The sequence below is a fragment of the Myotis brandtii genome, unplaced genomic scaffold (assembly GCF_000412655.1).
Source record: "Myotis brandtii unplaced genomic scaffold, ASM41265v1 scaffold79, whole genome shotgun sequence".
NCBI lineage: Eukaryota > Metazoa > Chordata > Mammalia > Chiroptera > Vespertilionidae > Myotis > Myotis brandtii.
The window spans coordinates 2,289,325-2,295,329 of record NW_005371173.1 but is presented as its reverse complement, the minus strand read 5'-3'; the positions used below and the strand labels follow the sequence as shown (position 1 = coordinate 2,295,329).

Genomic DNA, 6,005 nt, shown 5'->3' with positions numbered 1-6,005 from the left:
GGTTGCTGGCTCTCTTCCCAACTCTAGCAATTTCTCGGCCACTGAACAAGTAAGGTAGATAAGCTAGAACCTTTAAGGCTGCCTCTCAGCCCTTTTTGTCCTTAGGTTCTTGGGAGCTGGAGGGAATTGGTATCGCCCAAATCAGCGGGAACCTAGTCTGTAGCAGAGCTGGCCAAAGGCCAGGTTCAAAATTATTCCTGGGCCTTGGCCTTGGGCAGGGGAGAGCGTGGCCCGGGTTCTCTCACCAGCAGGGATCAGTAAATTCTAGCCATACAGGACCCAGACGCTCTTTGTCCAGCAGTGTTTTCCCAGTGTCTCCTGGGGAGTGATTCAGGGCCAAGGTGACAGTGGGTTTGGAGCCCAGATGAAAGGATCGCAGGGACCACAAGACAAGATCCCTTGTGTGGTGGCCGGCTGGAAAGAGGAGGGAGTGAGTATGTGTGGAGGTCAGTGACGCAATTCTCCTGGCTCGCAGAGATGGAGGAGGAGAAGGCTCGTGGTGTGTCTCCTTATAAAGAGGCCCTTACCACATGAAGCAGGGGGTGAAGGTGACCCCACTGTGAGTCACCCAGGAAGGGACGCCGTGTGCCCAGAGCCCAGAAGAGAGGACTTGTGGATTTCCCACTCTTTCCTTCTATGATGTTTTGCGTAATATGGTTGCTTTAGTCACTCAAGCTGCGCTGCTTCTCTTGTCTTCCAGTCTATTCTTGCTCCTCACTCTGTACTGTCCCTGATGTGTATGGGTTTTCGGTCTATCAATTTGTTTTTGATTTCTATTGTTGTTTTTTTTAATTTTTTTAAATCTGAAGGTTGATATCTGTTGATTGCAAGAGACCCAAACCATACTAATTGTGTTTGCCTTTGGGGGCTCTTTGCTAAGCGGGTTGTTCTTAGATTGTGTTTGCTTTCCTTCTTATCTTCAACCAAGGCAGGTATCATATCCTGGACTGGAATCTGAAGGGATTCTAGGGGCCCCCTGGATTCAATTGCCTGCCCTTTGGTTGAAAGCAGCTCTAGTCTGGCCTTTATTGAGGTTTGGGATTGCAGAGAGCTCTGGGGAGTGTCCCTGTAATCAGCCAGCCACCAACCCCACACTGCCTTGTAATAAAGCAGCTCTATATTTGTTCTGTTTATAGTCTCCTCTGTAATAATGCCATAGCCCTCACTGTTCTCTCTCTTTGGGGAGATTTTCTGGGTAATAGAAAATTTTGAAATGTTAAAGAGGATTGTAGGCTCAAAATGTTTTTATCTAGGATGTGTCTTAAGTTGGGAAGATGCCTAGGAAATCCAGGCAGCCAGTGCTCTTGGGGAGGAGTGTGTTGTGGTGAGCTTGTTGTGTGTGTGACACTGCGGCTATAAGGACCATGGGTGAGGAGGGGAGGTCTGGGAGAAGCTGTGGGTGCATGCGGTGTGGTTGTGTAGTTGTGGAGCACACTGCCCTCGTGGTGGTAGCAAGTGGAGAGTGTGGTTGGAATGGGGAGTGTGAGAGGTGTGCAAAAGGGCAAGTGCAATGATGGAAAACCCTATTTTGGCAAATTTCAAAACTGTCAGGTTTGTTGGATGGTGAGACCTAGAAGTTTAGTCTCAGAATGGAACCTTTAGAAACTCACATTCCATTCATTCTTTCAACTGACAACCCCTTTACTCTGGTCCCCAGACTTCCAGGCCTAGGCGCCGCACAGTTCTGCTGACATTCCTTCTTCTACCTCCCGGTTCCTTCCAGTTTCTCATCTCTTTGCTTTGTAAACCAGGAAGAAGTCAGAGACAGACTGTTATGGAGAGGAGGTGAACAGTAAGCCACCTTGATCTAGGTTAATGAGAGCGAGCCGGATGTCCCAGGCTGATGGCTTTGAAGTTTACCTCTATGGTGAATACTGGGAGTTGTTGTTGCCAGGGCTCTTGCTAACAATTCTGATTCCTTCTTTCCCCTCTCCCCCCCTTTACCTTTGCCCACCCCCAACCCCCGGATTCTATAAATACTTTATTATATGGCACTAGTAAAACTTCAAGTATTTTTTTTTATTAGAGCTACATAATATGGTAATTGTGTGACAGAACACAGCTCCCGTGAGCAGCCCCCACCCTCTTCCTAGGTGTGGCCTCTCACCACCTCGGCTTGGGCTAGGCCGGCAGGCCTCTCCATTCCCCTTAAGTGTGTGTGAAGGGGGCTGGGTCAGCTTTTCAGACAGAGCTAAGGGGTCAAGGCCTTTGAGTAGGATTAAACAGAGGAGTAGAGGCACTTCTCTAGTTTTAAGCACAGTCTGTCCTGGTGTGTGAGTACAGCAGGAATCTTATTATTAGCATTAATTTTAATCACTGCATAAGGCCACTTAACCTGCCTTTCCTTTACTAGTGTTGTCACATGCCATTGAATAGGTGTTGAACTTAGACCCAGGTCCAGGGGTGCCTGAGTTTCTTTGGTTGACTGATTCACAGCACTTCTCCTTTATTTCTTTATCTATAATAATAAAAACATAATATGCTAATTAGACCAGACAGCCAAACAACCAGGGGCCGAGGCAGAGGCAGTTAGGGGTGATCAGGCAGGCAGGCAGAGTGGTTAGGGGTGATCAGGCAGGCAGGGAGGTGAGTGATTAAGAGCCAGCGGTCCCGGATTGTGAGAGGGATGTCTGACTGCTGGTAGTCGGACATCCCCCAAGGGGTCCCGGATTGCAAAAGGGTGCAGGGCTTAGTGACCCCCCCCCCCCATGCACAAATTTCATGCACTGGGCCTCTAGTTTTTAATAACAGGCACCATTCTTTCTGGTATCTCCTGGTTCAGAAGCTATCAGAGCTGAAAGAACCCAATGCCTCCCATCTCTTGCAGCTTCAGCCCTGGAACATGTTTCTTCTTAAACCTGAGCCATTGTTCTCTGTGTCCACTAGTTTCATGAAAGGTGTGGAGCTAGAGACTCCACAGTCTCTAGGTCCTTTGTTACTGTTATTGTGTGACTTGCTAACTGTGTATTTTGTTGCCTAATTGAGCTTTTTTATTTGATTCAGGTTTCTTCCCAAAGAGATCTGACTTTGAACCTTCCCTACCTCTCTCTCTACTGTAGTGATTGAACTAGGTCAGTGTGTCTACCTGTTCTCCTCTGAATCGAGGTCTTCCTGTTTCTGCATCCTTACTGCTGCAAAGCGTGAGGATTGGGGACTTCTGCCTGGGTAGCAGCTAACAGAGCCCTCAGTGCCAGGGACATGGGGTACAACATTGAGTCCCTTCTTAACTGCCCTTGTGTCCAGTGTTTGCATAGGGACCAACCCCCAAACTAGACTCTGCCATGCACCCTTTACTCCCCATGGAGACATATGGGCATATGCTCTTCCCACCTTTTGGGCCTAGCCAAGATTAATATTAGACCTTCTCGCTGGGCTGCTGTTCCCGAAAACCACAGGGTGTTGTTAATATTCATGTGACCGCAGAGGTTCATCAATATTCATGGGTATTTGCAGTCTTCCTTTAGGCCCTTAGCTTGAAGAAAACAGGAATGATTAGAGTTTCTAGGACTTAAAACTAACCTTATTTCCTGGAGTCTCTTGAGGAAGAAGCAAACCTTAAGAGTAAATGTCTGGGCCAAGAGAAAAAAGGAGTTTCCAAGCCAATATCCTAAACTGGTCCGACAGCATAGTGGAGGTGTGCTGGATGGCTGCTGGTGATATTACCATCTTTAGCCAGTGTTTATGGACTCTTCCCGGAGTTTAGGTTTTTGCACGAGGTGCTGCGGGGGCTAGGGAACTAGCATTGTTAAGTACTTGTGACTGTCAGGGATACAGCAATGGCTGACATGACTCCTGCCCTGAAGGAGAAGGGGAGACAGGTAGGTGTGCTTATTTATAAACCTGCAATCCAAGGCGAGAGTGCTGTGCTAGTGATAGAGACAAGGTGCTGAGCTGGACAAATGAGGAAGTCGTTCTCTGTGGGGAAATTAGTGAAGGATTCCCAGGGAGCTCCTGACAAGGGGGTGGATCTAAGTAAAGGAAAGCAGAACCTTCTGATTCCTTTACTAGCCCTCAACCAGGCACATGCCCCTCTAAATGCCCTCCTGGGCTCCCTGCACACCGACCTTGCCTGCTACTCCTTTTATCAGATGCTTTAGCTACTCCAGTATCTTATGTAATAGAATGTCTTTCCTATAAAGTACCTTCTATTTCCTAGGTGGGAAAATGTCCCCCTTTTTCCTGAAAGATTTAACTAGGAAGAGCTCCCAACTGTGACATAGTCTTTGGCATAGTTTGGGTGAATAAAAAGATGAACATCGTTCCAGATTGTATCAATAATAGAAGGGCATGAGATGCTGAGGCCACCTTCCTATTGATTTAGCACTAGTGGGCCTCTTAGGATTTGAGGGTCATGCTTGAAAGATGCATAGGGCCTGAGTGCCCATAGGAAAGTTAGGACAATAATGAAAGGGATGGAAACAGAATTTTAAAAAAATAGTATCCAAGGAAAGTGGGATTATTTAATTCGTAGAGTAGATTGAGTAGGGGTAGTAGCTTGGTCTTTTAAATATGAAGATTTAGCACATGCAGGATGATAAATAGCTTTTTTTTTTTTTGCATTTCATTCAAGATAATACAAGAAAGGATGAACTTGAATTGTAGCAATAAGAATAAAGGTGAAGTAGAGAGAAGACTTTTCTACCTGACTAGATTGCTACTAGGAAAGCTTTGGAAACTCCCTTCCTAGAATTCTTTAAGATTCTTTTCCTGACTTCCTTTTGTGGGTGGTGGTGAATGCAGAGAGAATGCTGTGCAGGCCTCGGGCACGCTGCAAGAGTACCAGGTGGTGGGGTACAAGGTGGTGCGGTGCTGCCTGCCCACCCCCAACTGCCGCACACCACCCCTCTACCACACGCACATCTTTGCACTTAACCATGTCGTTGCCAAGTCCCGCTTCTGGTACTTTGTGTCTCAGCTAAAGAAGATGAAGAAATCTTCAGGGAAATCACCCTCCGGGTGAAGAACTTTGGCATCTGGCTGCGGTACAACTCGACTCCCGCAGTAGCACCCTCAACATGTACCGGGAGTACCAGGACCTGATCACCCCAGGCACCGTCACCCAGTGCTACTGAGACATGGGGGCTGGCACTGTGCCCGTGCCCACTCAATCCAGATAATGAAGATGGAGGAGATTGCAGCCAGCAGTCAAGCAGCTCTACAACTTCAAGATCAAGTTCCCGTTTTCCCACCGGGTCCTTAGTGGCCAGCATGAGCCACACTTCACGAACACCAAGAGGCCCAACACCTTATTTAGATGCAGGACCTTCCCATCCTCTGGTTTGCCCAAATAAACTCCTTGGGAAAACCGGGGGGGAAAAAGATTCTTTTCCTACTGACAGGTGTAGTCTAGAGCTGCTTGGACACAATTTGAGAGCAAGAGTAGGAGAGGGCATGTCTAGCCCTAAGATTCCTGCAAGATTCCCAGTAAATCAGGGGAATGATTGGCTCCGTTCCCCTGATTTACTGGGTCATGCTAGGGCCTATCAGAAGCGTCTCCGTTTACCAGATGACAATGCTTTTTATGGAGCCCCACATATTTCCTGTGGTGACGTTTGGGAAAATACTTGCATGTAATTTAAACTGTCAATCCCAGGCATCTCTCCATAATTTCTACTAAAGACTTTGTAAATCTTGAGGTCTGAGGAAGCTGACTTTGGAAGCTGCGTGCAGTTCCTAGAGTTAGGTCCAGGAGTGGGTTTTAGGGGAAAAAAATACTTATCCATAAGGAATATGATGAAACAATAATTAATTGTCCCATTCTGTATATCCTTCCTTCTGTAGCCTTTTATATTTTTTATTCTGTCTTTACAAAGTCTGTTTACATTTTTGTCTTGTTCTTTTTTAAAAAATATATTTTATTGATTTTTTACAGAGGGGAAAGGAGAGGGATAGAGAGTTAGAAACATCCATGAGAGAGAAACATCGATCAGCTGCCTCCGGCACACTCCCTACTGGGGATGTGCCTGCAACCAAGGTACATGCCCTTGACTGGAATCGAACCTGGG

The 6,005-nt window shown here is 46.9% G+C and overlaps 1 protein-coding gene and 1 pseudogene across 3 annotated transcripts in view; both read left to right on the top strand.

The window, feature by feature from the left end:
• The window catches only part of NHEJ1 (nonhomologous end-joining factor 1), a 96,106-nt gene that overhangs the window by 29,454 nt on the left and 60,647 nt on the right, over window positions 1-6,005 (top strand). The window lies entirely within an intron of this gene.
• Window positions 3,777-5,324, top strand: LOC102253364 (annotated as a pseudogene).